This window comes from Diabrotica virgifera, chromosome 6 (assembly GCF_917563875.1).
Source record: "Diabrotica virgifera virgifera chromosome 6, PGI_DIABVI_V3a".
NCBI classification, from domain to species: Eukaryota; Metazoa; Arthropoda; class Insecta; order Coleoptera; family Chrysomelidae; genus Diabrotica; species Diabrotica virgifera.
The window spans coordinates 164,680,286-164,700,131 of NC_065448.1; the positions used below are offsets into that span (position 1 = coordinate 164,680,286).

The 19,846-nt window shown below is 35.4% G+C and overlaps 1 pseudogene; it reads right to left on the minus strand.

Annotated features, from left to right (window-relative positions):
- Nucleotides 1-9,503: 9,503 nt before the first annotated feature.
- LOC126886231 (luciferin 4-monooxygenase-like) overlaps nt 9,504-19,846 on the minus strand; it is a 65,041-nt pseudogene continuing 54,698 nt past the window's right edge.

Sequence of the window (19,846 nt, forward strand, 5' to 3'; positions counted from 1 at the left end):
TAAATGCAGTTGTATAGCTCTTCAGAGCAGTGGTAGGGGAGCCCAAGCGGGGATTTTTCCAGTTACTCGAGCGCGTCAGATTATCACATGGAAGAAACTTTGTATAAACCATGGGAGAAATGTACCTCTACTATATATTGGCTCTTAATACAGGAGAGTTCGTTAAGGGGGGTCCGAAAAAAAAATCTATCCTTAGAAAAACTCGAAATCGTCAGATTAAGATAAGGTAAGTTAAGTACATGTAAACCAGTGTATATTTCAATAATCTGACGATTTGAGCGGGGAGTAAGGAAACGGGCGAGTCACAAAGTTGCGAATATTTCGCGAAATGAACATCAGATCGAAAAACTGTAAAATACACGTATTCAATATTTTTGAAAAATCTATCGAATGGCACCGAACACGACCCCCCACGGAGGAGGGGTTGGGAGTTGCTTTAAAATCTTAAATAGGAGCCCCCAAATTTTATTGCAGATTTGGATTCTTTACGTAAAAATAAGCAACTTTTATTCGAGACATTTTTTCGAATTATGAATAGATTGAGCTATAATCGGAAAAAACGATTGTTGGAAATGGAAAATTAAATTAAAAAATGGAAGGTCCCCCACTTTATGGAAAACTTAACTTAACTTTTTTGGTTTTAGGATCTACTCTTCACAACCCAATAGGTCCCCATAACCAGGGCCGCGCCGTCCATAAGGGCGAAGAGGGGCGGTGCCCCCGGCGCGGTAATAAAAAGGCGCCGGTAGGTGCCGAAAAAAAATTTTTGACAATACCGAAATTACCAGAAATGTTCTTTCTTACCAGAAACAATAAACAAAAGTAATGACATTGACTAAGTATGGTGGCTCCCGCCTTCTGAGCCACCCTGGATACTGAGGGGTGGTTACCCCGACTATGAGGGTTGATGTAGTAAATATAGTTCGTTGTTAAGACATTTATTTACACGTTAAATATATCACAGAAAATAACTGGTGGTATATTATTTACTTGAAATCGATGTTACCCCGTCGAATCTCAACTGCTAATTGATTTATCTGTTCTCGTAAAAATATAATTAAAGTCGGTTATTCTTTATTTACTGTTTTGGTAAGCCGAGGTGACCGTGATTTAAAGTGCTGACTGTTAATAAACACCCACTGAATATTATTGCAACTCGACCTTGTATCAAATACTAGCATGCAAAACTAGGTTACTCGTATTTATTAAACAAACATTACCACGGGCATTTAATTATTAAAAGGTTTATTTGTAATATGATGTTTATTGAGATGCTGTGTATCCCAATTCATCTTCCCCTTCCCCCGAAAATTTTCTGACTACGGAAAAGGAAGAAAATTTTCCTAATAGTACCACTAATTACTTGCTGCGTTTTACGAAGTACAATATATACATTTTTCCTATAAATACTAATTAGATACAAAAAATAAAAGTGAAAATGTTCGTTATCTAGACTGTTCCCGTTTCACTTGTCACTCACGGTGTTCTCGGATTGTAAGCATATAGTCTATTCTTATGTATTTCCTTGATTTTATTGTTTTCCGATCTGATCTTACAATTAACATTATTTACCTCTGTTATTGTGAAAGGGCCTACATAAAGACTATCAAACTTACCATTCTCTTCCCTTTTTACCAGGACTAGGTCTCCTATTTTAAAGTGTTGTGATGTTGTTTTGGGCTTATTTTCTTCTTGCCGCTCTTTTTTGTCTTCCTTGCTTTCATTGCTTCTAGTGAATTGACCTATCGTGTCTATATATTCTGTGTCCTCTGGTTTCGAAGAAGTGTCCGATATCACGTCTTCTTTGACATGTGTTCTATTCGGTTTGTTAATTTGACATTCATGGCATTGTTTAACGTATTTTCTTACGTCTTTTTCTAAATTTTTCCATCGGAATTTTGCTTTTAGCTTCTTTATTAGTCTATTTTTCTTTAAGTGTCCTCCAAACATCAGGTGATTATGATATTCTTCTATTAGCCTGTGTTTTTCTTTGTCTTCTTCTATTGTTTCTGGTACTTCACATATGTATATTTCAACATTCTTTAATATTTTGTTTCCTTGTTTAATAAATTCCTCAATTGTGCACACTTTAAAAATAATATCGTTTACGTATATTTTTACTTTACGTACTGCATTCTCTACCGCCAGCTTATCAAGCTGTGCCAACATTTGGTTTAAATCGAAATGATTGAATCCTGTGGCTATGCTCTTGCTGCACTTTATTTTGTTTTTGACCCTAATGCTCAGCCTTGGTGAGATTAGTCCTGCTCCAAAAGACAAAATTGGTAGTCTATGCGCCTCTAAATTATTTAGTACCTTTCTTACTGTCTGTTTGTGGGCTTCTGGCTGTAGTGCGAGTTCGCTTTCTGCCTTCGTTTGCCTTGCTTCCTTCTTATTTTCTCTTGCTTGAGCTCGTGTTATAGCTAATATATGGGTATTGTCTATGTATAGGTTCTTTAGTTGATGTAATGTTATTCTTGAAAGATTATCTGCATAGTTATTTTTCCCTGTTATGTATTCTATTTCGAAATCGTATTCCTCTAAATCTAATCTGATTCTTGTAAGTTTCGAAGTTGGTTCTTTCATTGCAAATAAATGTGTTAGTGGTTTATGATCCGTTTTTACTAAAAATGTTGGTGCTCCATATAAATAACATTTGAAATGATTAATTCCCCAATGAATCGCTAGTAATTCCTTAACGATTATAGGTTTATTACATTCTCCTTTATTAAAACTTCTTGATGCGTATGCTATAGGTAGGTCTATTCCGTTATAATCTTGACTTAAAATTGCTGAACAACTCTCGTTGGATGCGTCTGTTGTTAGGATGAATTGTTTATTGAAATCTGGATATTTTAGGATCGGTGGCTTCATCAGAGATGATTTAAGCTTATTGAATGCTTTTTCACATTCTTCTGACCAAAAAAATTCTACTCCTTTTCTTGATAATCTGTTGAGTGGTCTGCATATTTCAGCAAAATTTTGAATAAAACGTCTATAATAGTTACAAAATGCTACGAATCTTTTTGTTTCTTCCGCTGTCTTAGGTGTCGGGTATTGTTCAATCGTTGCATATTTTGCTTTGTCTGGTGATACTCCTTCCTGAGAAAGATCATGTCCTAAATATGTTACTTCTCTTCTAAAAAATTGACATTTTCCTGGGTTAAGTTTCAAATTGAATTTTCGACATGTCTCAAATGTCTTTTTCAGGTTGTCTAGGTGATGTTTTTCAGATATTCCTATCACTACTATATCGTCCATGTAAAGAAATGCTTTGTCTGGTGTTAATCCCGAAAATGCTATTGACATCATCCTTGAAAAGCTATTTGGGCTTACATTTAATCCAAAAGGTAATCTGGTAAATTGAAATGCTCCATTTTCTGTGCTAAACGATGTGTATTTTCTCGATGATTTTTCTAATGGTATCTGGTGAAAACCTGACATTAAGTCTATAACTGAAAACCATTTCGCTCTTCCTAGTTGATCTAGTATCGAGTCTATCCTTGGTAAAGGAAATTTGTCTGTGACTATTTTTTTGTTCAGTTGTCTAAAATCTATGCATAATCTCCATGCTTTATTTCCATCTATCTCCTTTTTCGGTACCAGTACTACTGGGCTGTTGTATTCTGATGTAGACGGTTCTATTATTCCTTGGTCTCTCAGTTGTTGCACTTGCCGGTTTAATTCCTCTGTTTGTGCATGAGGTGTCCTATAGTTTTTAATGTATACCGGAGTTTGGTCTTTAACTCTCAGTTTCTGCTCGTAGAAGTTGTTACATGTTAGCATGTCGTGCCTTAGGGCGAATATATCTGAATAATCTTCACATAAAGATACTAACTTATCGCGTATGTATTCTGGAATGTCTAACTTCAATGATTCCCGTAATTCCTTTTTCCTATCCTTGCTGTCGTTGATCAGTCTATATATGTTGAATAATTTAATGTCTAATGTTTTGATTTCGTTTGTCTCTACTTTTACTGTTTCGTAGGTTGTGTTCAAAATTTTGATGTACGGATTATTACTTGAAATAATTGCTCTTGCTATGAATATTCCTGGTTGTATTTCTTGTTGTTCCACTATCCTGTCGTTCTTCAGCGTTTGAAAAATTTTTACGATTCTGTAAATTTCACATCTGGGCGGTATTATTATCGTGTCATTATCTATATTATCCAAAATGTTTGTACTAATGTAACAATCGTTGTCCTCTTTAATGTGCATTTTAAGGTTAGCATAGTCTAGTATGCATTGAAAATTTGAAATGAAGTCTCTCCCAATGATTCCGTCGGTTGGAATAGGAAAGCTAGGTTCCACTAATTGAAAGATATGCTCAAATCGAGATCCTTTTACTTCTAGTGTTGTTTCAACTTCTCCCATTGTTTGTAATTCTCCTTTAGTTACTCCTTCTATTTTCGCTTTTGTGTTTGGTTTCACATGTTCCTTCATAAAATCTTGTGAACATTTCAGTATTGAAATATCAGCTCCTGTGTCTATGATAAAGGTATTTGTGTTTTCTAGGATTCCTGTTTTCATTCGTACAAAATTCGTTAGGTTTAAGTCGAAGTTGTAAATATTATATTCCACTTCTGACTGTGTACTTTCCTTGTTTCGTTCATTCAAAACCCCAACTGCTGGTTTTCTGGTTCCTCTTGGCTGTCTTCTAACTCAAGTAGCCTTACGTTTCTGTTTCTTCCTCCTCTCTGGTTTCCTCTGTACGTTTGGTTGTTGAATTGTCTATATCCTCTGTTGGAATAATTCCGTTGGTTTCCTGTTTCTTCTCCTTCGTTCCGTTGTCCGAAGTTATTTCTTCTTCCTCTGTCGTATTTGTTGTGGTATCCTCTTCGGTATTGCTGTTGTCCTCTCCTATTTTCATAATTCGTCCTATAATTGAACACTCTTCCCTGTGTGTTCTCCTCTGTCGTATCAATCGATAAAAATTTAGATACTACTTCCTGCGGTGTTGTGAAATTACCTGCCTCCAGTATTAACTTTGCTCTATCCGTATTAACGTTTCGCTTCATTGTTGCTACAACTGTTTCCGTTGTGTATTTTTTCGCTAGCTCCAATGGCATTCCTTCCGCTATGTATGCTACTTTCAACTGTTCCGCTAATTCCTCTACTTCGGATGCGTACACTGCTGCATCTTTGTTTCCTTGCCTTTTCTTTGTTAACTTGTCTATTATCGTTTTCGGATTGTCACCTCTTAATTCTTTCTTCAGTGCCGCTGCTATAAGTGGGATCGTATCCTCTGTAGTTATCAGATTTCTAGCCTTATTAGTCAATCTTGTTTTTATTAATGTTATTGCTGTTTCTTCATGTCCTTCTGCTATTTTTCCAAGTAACTCTAATGCGTCTAAAAATGGTTGTAATTTCCCTGCGCTTCCATCAAACTCGTTGGGCAATACCTTGCTTGCAATATTCAAAAATTCGTTGATTGTCAGAGCCATGTTTAATATTTTTATCTCTTGTTTTATGTCGCTTTTTCCCTCTTTTATTTCCTCGTCAATTTTTTCCTCTATCTCCTCGTCACTTTTTTCCTCTTCTACTTCTTCGTCGCTTTGTTCTTCCTCTATTTCCTTGTCGATTAGTTGATGTATTGAACTTGGAACTACTGTCCTTAAGTTTACAGCTTGAAATGAGCGTATAACTTTGTCTCTTATTTTTCCGAAATATTTGTTGCACGCTTCTCTTTGTTTGTCCGATAGCGCTTCCCAATTTTTCTTCGTTAAATGTGTGAATTTGTTATACAATTTAATTAGCTGTGTCGTTACTTCTTCTTGTATATCCTTAGATTTAGGTACTTTCTTCTTCAAGACCCTTCTACTTTGTCTTGTTACTTCTTGCGTAATCTCCTCAACTATTTTGATGAAATCTTCCCAAATAACTTTGTTGCTACTCATTTATTCATAATTTTCTTATTCCTGTACCCGTAACGAACGCATAAATTTGACAGTCTTACGAGGTATAGTAAATATATATGAAAAATATTATGTCAAAAATAGTAAAAAATATAGTAAATTGCCATATAAAAATCAGTATCAAATAAAATGTATCATTACGTCCTATAATAACTAATATCAGGGTTAAAAAAAATTCTGTATATTTTGATAAATATTGGTATCATAAGGAAATTAAAATAGAATAATTAAGTAAAAATAGGTAAAACTTAAAAGGTAATGTGCGTCTTAAATGATAATTACGTTAATATTACTTTATACTTTATATTTTATATTATACGAATCAGGAAATACCATAAAAATAGCTAATATGGACTTACCACTTTAAACGTCTTTGTTCGTATCACCCAAAAGTTCTCGCTGCACGTTCCGTACTACTGTCCATTTTCCATTGTCCCACGATGTTCCATATGGTAGTTCCGTCTCCATTCCATTCCATTCAGCTCCATGTCAAGCCTGACGTCTCCATTATTTTCCATGTAGGTACCACACTGTTGTCTAGGGTGGTCGAGGTGCCGGAACATTGACGTTTTTCTCCATTTCTATACTCGTCCTAGACTGCTAGTTCTGAGTTCTCGCCTGGTCTTGGATCGCCATATGGTGGCTCCCGCCTTCTGAGCCACCCTGGATACTGAGGGGTGGTTACCCCTACTATGAGGGTTGATGTAGTAAATATAGTTCGTTGTTAAGACATTTATTTACACGTTAAATATATCACAGAAAATAACTGGTGGTATATTATTTACTTGAAATCGATGTTACCCCGTCGAATCTCAACTGCTAATTGATTTATCTGTTCTCGTAAAAATATAATTAAAGTCGGTTATTGTTTATTTACTGTTTTGGTAAGCCGAGGTGACCGTGATTTAAAGTGCTGACTGTTAATAAACACCCACTGAATATTATTGCAACTCGACCTTGTATCAAATACTAGCATGCAAAACTAGGTTACTCGTATTTATTAAACAAACATTACCACGGGCATTTAATTATTAAAAGGTTTATTTGTAATATGATGTTTATTGAGATGCTGTGTATCCCAATTCATAAGGAAAAGAAGGATTTTACCCACTGGTGAAATCAAACCAGAAATATTGAAGTGGTTCAAGCACTTCAAGAATAAAGAAAGGAAAAGCAGTTGGAAAAGATGATATTTCTGGGAAGTGTGGAGAGCATTACGAGAGACAGAAACAAGGTGGCTAACGAGTTTATTTAAAGGTATCTACGTATCCATACAAGGGTCATCCGCGCTCGGTGCAGCAGCTTCACATAGTGGATACGTTGGTGATCGCCGTTCGGCTCTCACCCTCTTCGATTCAACCGGTTTGCGGTTTATATGTAGGGGAGCGCATGTCGTATCCATTTGAGAAGCTACACCGAGCGCGGATCACCCTTGTATGGATACGTACCTTAATAGAATTAGAGAAGTTGGACAAATGCCAGACGAATGGAGAAGCAGTACATTAGTACCTGTTTACAAAAACATGGACGATACAACAATGTACAAACTATAGGGCCATAAAACTATATAGTCACACCATGAAAATATGGGAGAGAGTAATTGATAAAGGGATACGTGCAGAAACCGAAATATGCGATTATCAATTTGGGTTTATGCAGGGCAGATCAACAACAGATGCAATTTTCATTATAAGGCAGCTGATAGTAAAATACAGGAATAAAGAAACAAACGCTTATATTATGGTACCTAAATCTTGAGAAAGCATATGATGATAGAATTCCTCGAAAAATTCTGTGGTGGGCACTCAATAAGAAAGGATTCCCTGGTGAATGTGTAAAGATTGTGTGAGATATGTATGAGGGAGAGAGGGAGTAACGACTAGTTTTTAGGACAGGTGTGGGAGAGACTGATAAATTTCATGTGAAAGTAGGATTGCACGTATACCAAGAACCAAGCCTCAGTGCTTATTCTTTATTTATTCTTATTAGTTTTGGATCAGATAACAGCGAAGCTACAGCGTAACATTCCCTGGTTCTTAATGTATGCTGTTGGTATAGTGTTAGTATAAAATAGTAAAAGCGCCTTAGAACAAAAACTGGAACAGTGGAGACAAGCTCTTGAGGAAAAAGGTTTAACACTTTTTGAAAAGTAATAGTTTTTACTACCTACGATCGGTATTACAGAATAATGGGGAAATAGATAGAGATGCATGTAGTGGAATTAGAGCTGAATGGACCATGAAGTGGAATAAAGCGAGTGGTTTGTTGCGTGACAGAAAAATTCCAATGAAGCTGAAGGGAAAATTCTATTAAAGTTAAAAAGAAAGACAAACAACGAATGCATGTGGCGGAAAATGCTTAGATGGATAACTGGAGTGACAAGGAAGGACAAGATTGGGAAAGAGTATATTAGGGGAAGTCTAGGGGTGACACCAATAGATACCAAAATGAGGGAGCATATGTTAAGATGGTTTGGTCATGTTCAACGTCGAGACGTCAGTCACCCAATACGAAAAATTCTTGAACTGCAGGTTACTGGAAGGAGTACAAGAGGAACACCAAGGAAGACCTGTGGAGAGACGCTTAGGCAAGACATGTCGGTAAAGGGGATTAATATCGATATGATCCAAGACAGAAACTTATGGAGAAATGCAATTAGGGAAGCTGACCCAGCATAGAGATAAAGGCAAAGAGAATGATGATGAAACAAATAGTTAGTAGGTTTTCGCTTTGTGCATGACAGGCGCTTAGCTCCTTCATCTGACATTTACCATTTTTGACAAAAAATTTTATACAAACAATGACAATGACTTTACAAAGATAGCTCCAATATTGTCATATTTCGCCACTTTTCACGTTGGCATCGTTTCAAGGTACCACCCCACCACCATAGTCACGCATGGAGTGAATACGGTATACCGATTCACTAAGTTGCAAAAAACTACTTACAAATGGAGGACGAAAGGGGCGCCTAAAATTTCTTGCCCCGGGGCGCTTGAAAGCCTTGGCGCGGCCCTGCCCATAACGCTCAAGTAACTGCAAATTTTGCATACTTTCCTCCCCTACTATACAGCAACAATAGTGATGATATCCAAACTCCGATTGGGAGATGGCACTTACAGAAGAAAGAAGAATGCTTCTCTTACTCTGCTAAAGCCTATATTTCATTTGTTGCCTTCAGCACTGTATTTTTACAGCATTTTGTATTGTATTTCCGGTCTTTTCTCATTAAATACACGTTGTGTGCAGTGGCGGTTCTAGCCCGCAGCTGCACCCCCAGTTTTTTCAAGACTTTTTACTATAATATTCGTTAAAAAGGCAGTATATCATGTTTATTCACCGGTTGTGTTCCCTTGCCCCTCCCCCGCCCCAGTTTTTTGGTCTAGGACTGCCACTGGTTGTGTGCCCGTTTTTCTCTGCTATCTTTACTCATGTTAGCTCCACCATTCATTTATATTTCTTCGATCTTCCGATTCCGAAGATCTTCGATCTTCGATTTGTTCTTCCAAGCTTTCCATAGGCACTTCATTTATTCATTTTATATACAAAATTTTGAATTTTGAAAGGATTTAAAAGATGCAGCAGATAAAAAACAAACAAATTTATTTAACGGAGATTAGGAATAAAAATAGGTACCTATAGTTAAAGTTTGTGTTTATGATTTTTTAGCAATTTTCTTAGTTCTCTTCGGAGGATTTTTCCTGCTAAATTTTTAGGTATAGCTGATATAAATATTACTCCACCTCGAAGTTTCTTCTGGTGTGATACTTTTCCTGCAATAAGATGAAATACTATTATAAATATGCTAACTACATACTAAATAAGTGTTAGACACATCCAAAAACCTCTTACCGGAACTTTTCAGATATGAATGTGTCAAATTTCTTTAAAATGTCTAACTAGAACTCCCAAAAACTACCCTGTATATACAGGGTGTCCCGAAAAGATTGGTCATAAATTATACCACAGATTCTGGGGTCAAAAATAGGTTGATTGAACCTCACTTATCTATATACAATAGTGCACACAAAAAAGTTACAACCCTTTGAAGTTACAAAATGAAAATCGATTTTTTTCCATATATCGAAAACTCTTAGAGATTTTTTATTGAAAATGGATATGTGGCATGCTTATGGCAGCAACATCTTAAATAAAAATTAAAGTGAAATTTGTACACCCTATAAAAATTTTATGGGGGTTTTGTTCCCTTAAACCCCCCAAACTTTTGTGTACGTTCCGATTAAATTATTATTGTGACACCATTAGTGAAACACAATGTTTTTAAAACTTTTTTGCCTCCTGGTACTTTTTCGATAAGCCACTGTTTATCGAGATATTTTGAATATTTGTCGAATCCACCACATATTTGTATATGGTAAGTACGATTATTATTACCTATATAGAGACCTGTTAATAATCTGAAAAAATTATAATTTACATTTTTAGGTATATTTTGAAAAAGAAGCCACATCTCGATAAAAGATTATCAAAAAAAGACTAAGAGGCAAAAAAGTTTTAAAAACACTGTGTTTAACTAATGGTACCAAAATACGAGTTCAATTGGAACGTGCACAAACATTTGGGGGGTTTAAAGGAACAAAACCCCCATAAATTTTTTATGTAAATATATTAAATAAGAAGCCGCATCTCGATAAAAACTGGCTTATCGAAAAAATATTAAGAGGCAAAAAAGTTTTAAAAACGTTGTGATTAACTAATGGTACCACAATAATGAATTAATTGGAACGTACACAAAAGTTTGGGGGGTTTAAGGGAACAAAACCCCCATAAAATTTTTATGGAGTGGACAAATTTCACTTTAATTTAGTTTTAAGATGATCCTGCCATAACAATGATACATGTCCGTTTTCAATAAAAAATCTCTAATAGTTTTCGATATATTGAAAAAAATCGATTTTCATTTTGTAACTTCAAAGGGCTGTAACTTTTTTATGAGCACATTTGTACTAAGGTAGGTTAGGTTCAATCGAACTATTTTTGACCCCAGAATGTGTGGTATAATTTATGACCAATCTTTTCGGGACACCCTGTATACAGGGTGTTTCATTAATAATTGTCCATATAGTAACTGGAGAAACCTTAGCATAAAATACGAAGATTTAACCTAAAACACTTAAATAAAATGTGGTTCCTTACTGAGTTACAGGGTGTTTTATCTAAAAATTTAAAAATTATTTTTGCTCAGAATTTTTAAACTATTCGACGTATCCTTTTCATACTTGGCATAAACTGCGACTACTAGACACCCTATTAAATTATAATAAACAAACGTTTCTAGCTACTACCAAAGGCGTACGACAGGGGATGGTGAATGGTTGACCCTTATCAAATTCTACGCCACTGGAGGAATTACTATTTTAGTGCCATTTTTAGATTCTCCAATACTTTCTACGTAGATAATATGCTCTTTATTGGTAACGATAAAGTTATCAGTTTTCGAGATATTTGAAGTTAAATATGAAACGGCACAGTTATTTTAATTAATTTATGATATGATTCATATGATTAAAATTTAAAAATTATTTGTACCCAGTACTTTAAAACTATTTGGCGTATCCTTATCATACTTGGCAGAAAGTGTAGGTACTGTACACCCTACTAAATTAAGATTAATTAACGTTTCTAGCTACTACCAAAGGCGTACGACAGGGGATACTGGCTGGTTGACCCTTCCCAAATTCTACGCCACTGACGCAATTGCTATTTTAGTGTAATTTTTTGATTTTGCAATACTTTTTATGTAAATATTATACTCTTCATTCGTAACGATAAAATGATTACTTTTCGAGATATTTGAAATTAAAAATGAAGCGACACAATACATTAATCAAAATGACCGTGTCGTTTCCTTTTTAACTTCAAAGATCTCGAAAACTAATGACTTTATCGTTACGAATGAAGAGTATATTATTTTCGTAGAAAGTATTGGAGAATTCAAAAATTGAACTAAAATAGCAATTTCGCCAGTGGCGTAGAATTTGGAAAGGGTCAACCATTCAATTTCCCCCGTCGTACGCCTCTGGTAATAGCCAGAAACCTTTGTTTAACATAATTTAGTAGTTTGTACAGAACCTAGACTACCTGCCAAGTATAAAAAGGATACGTCTAACAGTTTTAAAACGCTGAACAAAAATAGTTTTTAAGTTTTTAGATAAAACACCCTGTAACTCAGTAAGGAACCAGATTTTATTTAAGTGTTTTAGGTTAAATTTTCGTATTTTCTGCTAAGGTTTCTCCAGTTATTATATGGACAATTATTAATGAATCACCCTGTATATACATACAGAGTGTTTCAATAATAATCAGAAATATTTTAACCCTAGATTACTGGGCTCAAAATATTAAGGTTTAACTTAATTTAAGCTTCATTTATCACTTAAATAAAATGTGGCCCCTTGCTGAGTTACAGGGTGTTTTAATTAAAAATTTAAAAACTGTTTGTACCCAGTACCTATTTTAAAACTATCTGATATATTCTTATCATACTTGGCAGAAAATGTAGGTATTGTACATCCTACTTAATTGATAATACCTAAAAAGAGGCTTATGATGGGGAAAAGCGAACGATTGACACTTCCCAAATTTACCAAATTTTTCGATTCTAGCGAATAGCGACTAAAATTTCAATTTTTGTTGTGCCGCTTCATTTATAACTTCAAATATCCCGAAAAACAGTGACTTTATAGTTAGGAATGTGGCATCAAAAACATTGAGGCATTCGAGATGTAGTGCTACAGGAGAATGTGGAAAATACCATGGACAGAGAGAGTAACAAATCAAGATGTTTTGCTGAAGATGGAGAAGAAATGCGAAGTCATAAAAACCATACAAACGAGAAAACTGGAATATCTAGGCCACATAATGAGCGGGGACTCCCTGTTAAGACTCATAATCCAAGGAAAAATCTCGGGAAAGAGAAATGTGGGACGTAGGAAGATTTCCTGTTTGCGAAATTTAAGGGTGTGGTACGGGTGCAGTTCAATATAATTGTTCAGAGCTGCAACCAACAAAGTTAAGATTGCTGTGATGGTAGCCAACCTCCGATAGGAGACGGTACTGCAAGAAGAAGTTACTAGTAAAGAGTATATTATTGATATAGAAAGTATTGGAAAATTGGATAGTTTCACTAAAATAGCAAATAAAAAACAAGTTTATTAAGGTAAATGAGCAACACATTGATTAGTTAAAAGGTGCTTTGACATTTTTGTGTTATTAAAATTGTTCATTTAGGTATTTAGATTTTATCAAATTGGTTCTTTTGAGAACCATAATTTGTTTTTAAATGTTGAATGCATCTATTCGTCCCAAGAAATTTCAATAAATATCATTGTTTTTTTCTTAATAGCGATTAAAATTTCAACTGTATTGTGCAGCTTCATTTATAACTTCAAATATCTTGAAAAATAGTGACTTTATAGTTACGAAGAAAGAGTATATTATTTACATAGAAAGCATTGGAAAATTGAAAAATTTCTCTAAAATTGCAACTCCGCCAGAATTTGCGAAGTGTCAACCATTCGCTTTCCCCATCGTATTACTCTGGTAGTATCCAAAAACGTTTATTAATAGCATAATCCAGTAGGGTGCACAGTACCTACACTTCCTGCTAAGTATGGCAAGGATATGTCAAATAGTTTTTAAGTACTGGGTACAAATAGTTTTTAAACTTATAAATAAAACACCCTGTAATTCAATAAGGAGCCACACTTTATTTAAGTAATTTGGGTTAAATTTTAATATTTTGAGCCCAGAAATCTACAGTTAAACTATTTCCAATTATTATTAAAGAAACACCCCGTATATATTTTCTCTTTACCCACCTGCGACGAAATCTTGAAGTTCTTTCTCCGTAACAGCAACACCGGGCTTTTTGACAACAAAGGCAACCGGAAGTTCCCCCGCTAGCTCATGTGGAAGACCAATAACTCCTACGTCGAGAACTTTCGGATGGTGCAAAAGCAGTGCCTCTAGTTCTGCAGGTGCTACCTAAAATTATGAAAAATGTAGCTCTACTGCAACATAGATCAAGAAACAAAGAAAAATAATTACTGGAAAGAAATCTGTTAATAAGAAAATAGTTATTTATGTATTAAGTACAGATTAAGTAGAGATGTTGACACTTGTTACTTTCTACCAATCGTATCTCAGCGAGTAACGGACGGGACCGGTATTTTACGATTGTTATCGAATATCGTTATCGGTATAAAGCGTTTTAAGGGTGCGAGGCGTAGTGAGAACCTACTGAGAAATACGATTCTCAATATGATTACCGGTACTCAAATACAAAATTAACAAAAGTAATCATAGTAATCAAATCATTTTTATCCCTTAAACAGATCGATGAAGGTGGTTGTTATATCGGAATACCTATACAAAATACCTACCTACTGAGAAATACGATTTTCGATATAATAATTACAAAAGTAATCATAGTAATCAAAGTAACGAATACTATAAATGATTACTTTATACAAAAGTAACGATTTATAACGAATACCCGAAAGTAACTATAATCAACATCAGTAGTATCAAGGGCGTAGAATAGGCGTTTTTGGACCGCGACGTGTAAGTAGCAGAGCCCGAGCCGATAGGCGAGGGCTATTAACACTTAAGGTACATAAACGCTGTTTACGCCCGAAATACATACACATTTTTATGCACGACTGTTTTAATGATCATTTATTAATAAAGATACAAAATTCCTTGCACGATCGTCTTAGTGATTATTTTCTAATGCTTCTTTTTCTTTCCATATTTTACGAGCAATTTATTATAAACACCGTTTCAAAAGTTGCATGAATTTTATAGCTCAATTTATTAAAACTCATTTTATATAACAATTCACCGAATCATTTGTATTGGTTAGTTAATAAAAAATGTCATATTGAAAGAAATGTGTAAGAAATAATAATATGATAGAACAGTAACATTTATAGCAGGCCCGGACTGGCCCGCCGGCCCACCGGCCCTTGGGCCGGTGCGCCTTTTGCCTTAGTTAGTAACTATCCATAAAAAAAATTAAATTCTGAAAAACATTTTTTTTTTGAACTTTTACACAAAGATGATGCAGCTATTATTCCCCTAAAAATGTTTTTACTTGCCTCTGATTTCGCCGTTTAGCCCCGAGGGCGCACCAGAAACCTACACAATGAAGCGAACAGACAACAAAATACCAGGTATCAGGTATCAGATAATCAAATAGCTTAGATACGGCGCCCTCGAAGACCAATTTTACGATTTGGGCGCCTTTCCTAGCTATCAATATCCACTGTTTCTTTTATAATAAATATGTAGCTTTGATGCAAGGAGCGGCGCCCCAGAAGACAATTTTTACGATTCGGGCGCCTTTCGTAAGTATCAGTTTCAGCTGTTTCTATTCTAATACATAGCTTAGAAGCGGCGCCCTCGAAAACAATTTTTACGATTTAGGCGCTTTTCGTAGGTATCAATTTCCGCTGATTCTATTATAATAAATAGTTTAGATGCAACGCGCGGCGACCTCGAAGACAATTTTTAAGATTCGGGCGCCTTTCGTAGGTATATCAATTACTGCTGTTTGTATTATAATAGAAATAGCGAATATTTATACCTACGAAAAGCGCCCAAATCGTAAAAATGGTCTTCGAGGGCACTGCGCGTCACATCTAAGCTATTTGATTATCTTATAGCTAATATTATTATAAAGAGTATTACACTCCACAATTGGCCTAAAATATAGAGGTGTAGTTTTCTGCGCTCCATATAGATACATTATACATATAAGTTTTGCGCCCCAGAATCCTAAATATTGAAGTCAGACAATGAACAAAATACAACTTGACAACTTGTATCAGGTATCAGATAATCAAATAGTTTAGATGCGATGCGCGCCACCCTCGAAGATCATTTTTGCGATTCAGGTGCCTTTCGTACGTATCAATATCCGCTGTTTCTATTATAATATAAGAGTGTCACATCTCACAATTGGCCTAAAATATATGAGTGCTGTTTCCTGTGCTCCATAACTACACTATACATATATAGAATTGTTGCGCCCTAGAGTATAATTAGAATAGTAGAAATTAGAACCGTATAATGAAGCCAGTGGGTACAACAAAATTCAACTCGTATCAGGTATCAGATAATCAAAGACTAGAACACATAGCTAGAAAAATGGTACCCAGGGTTTTATGTTAATAGTCTAGATGCAACGCGCGGCGCCCTCGAAGACCATTTTTACGATTAGGGCGGCTTTAGGTATCAATCTCCCCTGTTTCTGTTATAATATAAGAATGTTACATCCTACAATTGGCATTAAATCTACATGTGCAGTTTCCTGAGCTGGTTAACTACATTATACATATAAGATTTTCGCGCCCGAGAATCTTACATAACGAAGTCGGTGAGTACAACAAGCAGCGCCCTTACACTTTAGGTTTTGTGTTAAAATAGTTAGCGCCAATTAGTATGTATAGTGTAACCAAAACCGTGGACCCAATAAATGGTACCCAAATCCTAACGTTTTTCTAGTACGCTGCTTTTTGTTCTCAATACGATATACCTGTATAAAAAAATAATACCTGTGAATTTTAAAGTTTAACACATGGGTTTAATTTAGCCATCATAGGATTTTTCTTCTTCTTTTTGTATAGACATGACCCTGTCTGTTTTTTCAATGTGCCTCTAGTAAGTTGTCGTTCCATTGTTTTCGTGGTCTTCCAATTAATCGTCTTCCTATTTGGGAACCGTGTCTCGCTGTCCTTAGTACTCTATTTGTTGTCATTCGGCTTATGTGGTAACTCTATTCTATTATTCTGTTTCTTACCCAGTTATCAATGTTATCCATCTTACATCTCCGTCGCATATCTGTACTTCTAGCTCTGTCTCATAGAGTCTTACCATCGATTTTTCGAAGGGTTTTCATCTCCGCTGTTTCGAGCAAACTTTTTGTCCTCTGTGTGTCGAGTCGTGTTTCTGCCGCGCATGTCATAATTGGTCTGATGACTGTTTTGTAAATTCTGCCGTTCATTTCTTTTCCGATATTTTTATTTCTCCATATTGTGTCATTCAGGCAACCTACGGCTCTGCTTGCTCTATTCACTTGAACTTTCATTTCTGTTTCGAGCCTTCCGTAGGTAGATAGTGTGATGCCTAGATATTTAAACTCCATCACTTGTTCTATTATCTGACCATCCAGCTTCAATTTACATATTATTGGATTTGCTGTTATAACCATGCATTTTGTCTTTTTGGGGAAATTAGCATGTTAAATTTTCTGGCGGTTATGTTAAAAAATGGTGCAGCATTCGTTGTAAATCAACTTTCGATGTCCATCTGTGTGGACACGCTTGCCGTGTCCTTAGTCGTTCCTTCCTCGCCGGATTTCTCCACTATTCTATCTCGTTTCTCAATGCTACCGAGGGCGACTTGTCTGAAAGTGCCCTCCATGTCTTCTGTGACTTTTTTAAGGTTTTTACCGCATTCTTGATCTCGACCTTCGTGTCTGTATGGTTGGACATTAGTTTCACTAAATTATTTGTAACGCTGGTAAGTTTCTCCATTGCTCTTACCATAGCCTTATGTCGGAGCTCTCCCCAAATGAGGAGCTCCTTTTAAGTTTGCCTCCCTGGAAGATCCGTCTTGGTCAGGTCCCTACCCCTTCTAACCGAAGACCCCCTTCTCCGAAGATTATAGTCTCATCCTTCCTCTTTTCCTCTTCGCTGAGTACTTTCCTTTGTACATTCATAGTTTGTTCTAGCTGCACCACCACTGGTGACTCGCTCCACTGGTGACTCGCTCCATTGTCTCTTCGTTTTGTTTTATTTCCTGCGTGATTAAATACTTATTCATATAGTTCCCACAAGTAGGGGCGAAATATACTATCCGGCAAGGCAGTGCGCCCTTGTCCACACTAAGGCTTGAATTACAAAGGGTTTCGTCAGTTCTCCGAGGGCTCCGTTTGCGGCCGTCTGACGCTAGACCATTCATCACTAACACCAATCATCATGATTTTTGTCAAATGTTTTTGAACCAGTAGATTATTCTGTAAAAGCAGTTGAAAAATTATTAGCACTTTTCAAAACCAAAGAGCGTAACGTAGTAAAAGGAATACTTGAAAACTGAAGCTATATGTTTGTGACATCTTAATATAATTTACTATTCCCAATAAAAATAGTAAATTACTTCATGGATTTAAATTTAAATTACATTTAAAAAAATTCACAAGTAATATTGATTTACTTAACATAAAAAGTTTGATGTAAAAGCTTAGGAGGGGGTCTGGCGCCTTTGTTTAGTTAGAGATTAGGTTGGCGCCTTTTTTAGAATTTGGGTTGGCGCCTTTTTTATGAGCCAGTCCGGCCCTGATTTATAGCTATGTTGGCGTTACCCTAGCAACAAAGTAAATAAGTCAAGAATAGTAAGTCACCATTATTTATTGTATTGAAAGTTTCATAACACATTTTTTAAGAAGTTCTTTTATACCTAATGGAAACTAGTGACGATGAAACATTTTCTGGAACACCACCGGAAATTTTTAAAGCAGCAGAAGATGCAAAATTAAGTTTACTACCCGCTAAATCTAAGAAAATATACGATAAGGTCTACGATGAATTTGTTAGTTGGTGCAAATTGCAGAATATTAAAGACGGTAATTATACAGAAAATGTATTTCTTACGTATATTTTGGAGAAGTCTAAAAGAAGTCAATTTTCCTCGTATTATTGTTCAAATTGTGTTGTAAATATAAAATTATAGATGTAGGAAACTTATGTTTGATTGCTAAAGTCAGTGACGGTTTAAGTTAAGGCATCATGGAAAGAAGTAGACCCCTTTATAGCGACCATCTTTTAGCATGGCCGTAGAAAAAAGGAATTATAACTTTAGCCAGTGCCGGATTAACCATTAGGCAGAGTAGGCGGCCGCCTAGGGCCCGGGCACTTGATGAGGCCCGCATCCCACACAAATGCATTTATTAATATTGAATTATTTAAGCACTAATTTTAAAAAAAATTTAAAATGTTAAAAAAATCAAATAGGGCTTACTGAGACAAAAAAAAAGAGAATGGTTAATTTATGATTTCCAATCAAACTCAGTTTTGTGCTTTGTCTTCTGTCAACTATCAGAAAAATACAACCGACTTCAAGACAAATTAAGCAGTTATCTTCAAAATCATTTTTATATTCCATGTTCTAATCATTCCCTGAATTCCCTCATGGTAATCAATTTTGCAAGCAAATTTTGCTTAGAAGCTGGTAATTATTTTGGTATGGTACGTTTTTTGGCACCGATGGGCCTTATAGTCCATTTACTCACGGTAAAATATTGCAAAACTTCCTGATTTTAAAGAACCTTTGGATTTGAAATAAGAGCTTGGATTGACATGAAATTTGGTATAAGCATAGCTAACATGTCAAAGAAAAAAGTGTTATTGTGTCAATGTGTGTTTTTAATCTACGGTTGAGTCCACCCTTTCTCGGGGGTGAAAAAATATACCCTCAAAATACGTTCGGAAGTAGATAAACTGACTAATTCTAAGCAACTTTTGTTCAATAGAGTTGTTTCATCAAGTCAATACATTTCGAGTTATTTGCAAGTGAATATCTTCATTTTTCAACAAAAAATTAAGACGTTTTAAGACAGTCTTTAGCAAATAACTCAAAAACTAAGTATTTTGTCGAAAAAATATTCTTAGCAAAAATATATAGCTTGTAAAAAATTGAAAAAATGGTGTATGTGTGCAGTCGGTAGACCCAGTAGAAGCAGAGTTGTAGCTAATGAAAAGTAGGTTATTATTCGTCAAATTCCAAATAAAATATTTCAACGTGAAATAATAAAAAAAATGAAGCACTTTTCTTGGAAAACTCATCATAACTTGTTTAAATGTTTAAAAAAGCATTATTCTTGTTTTTTAAAAAAATTTCTAGCATAA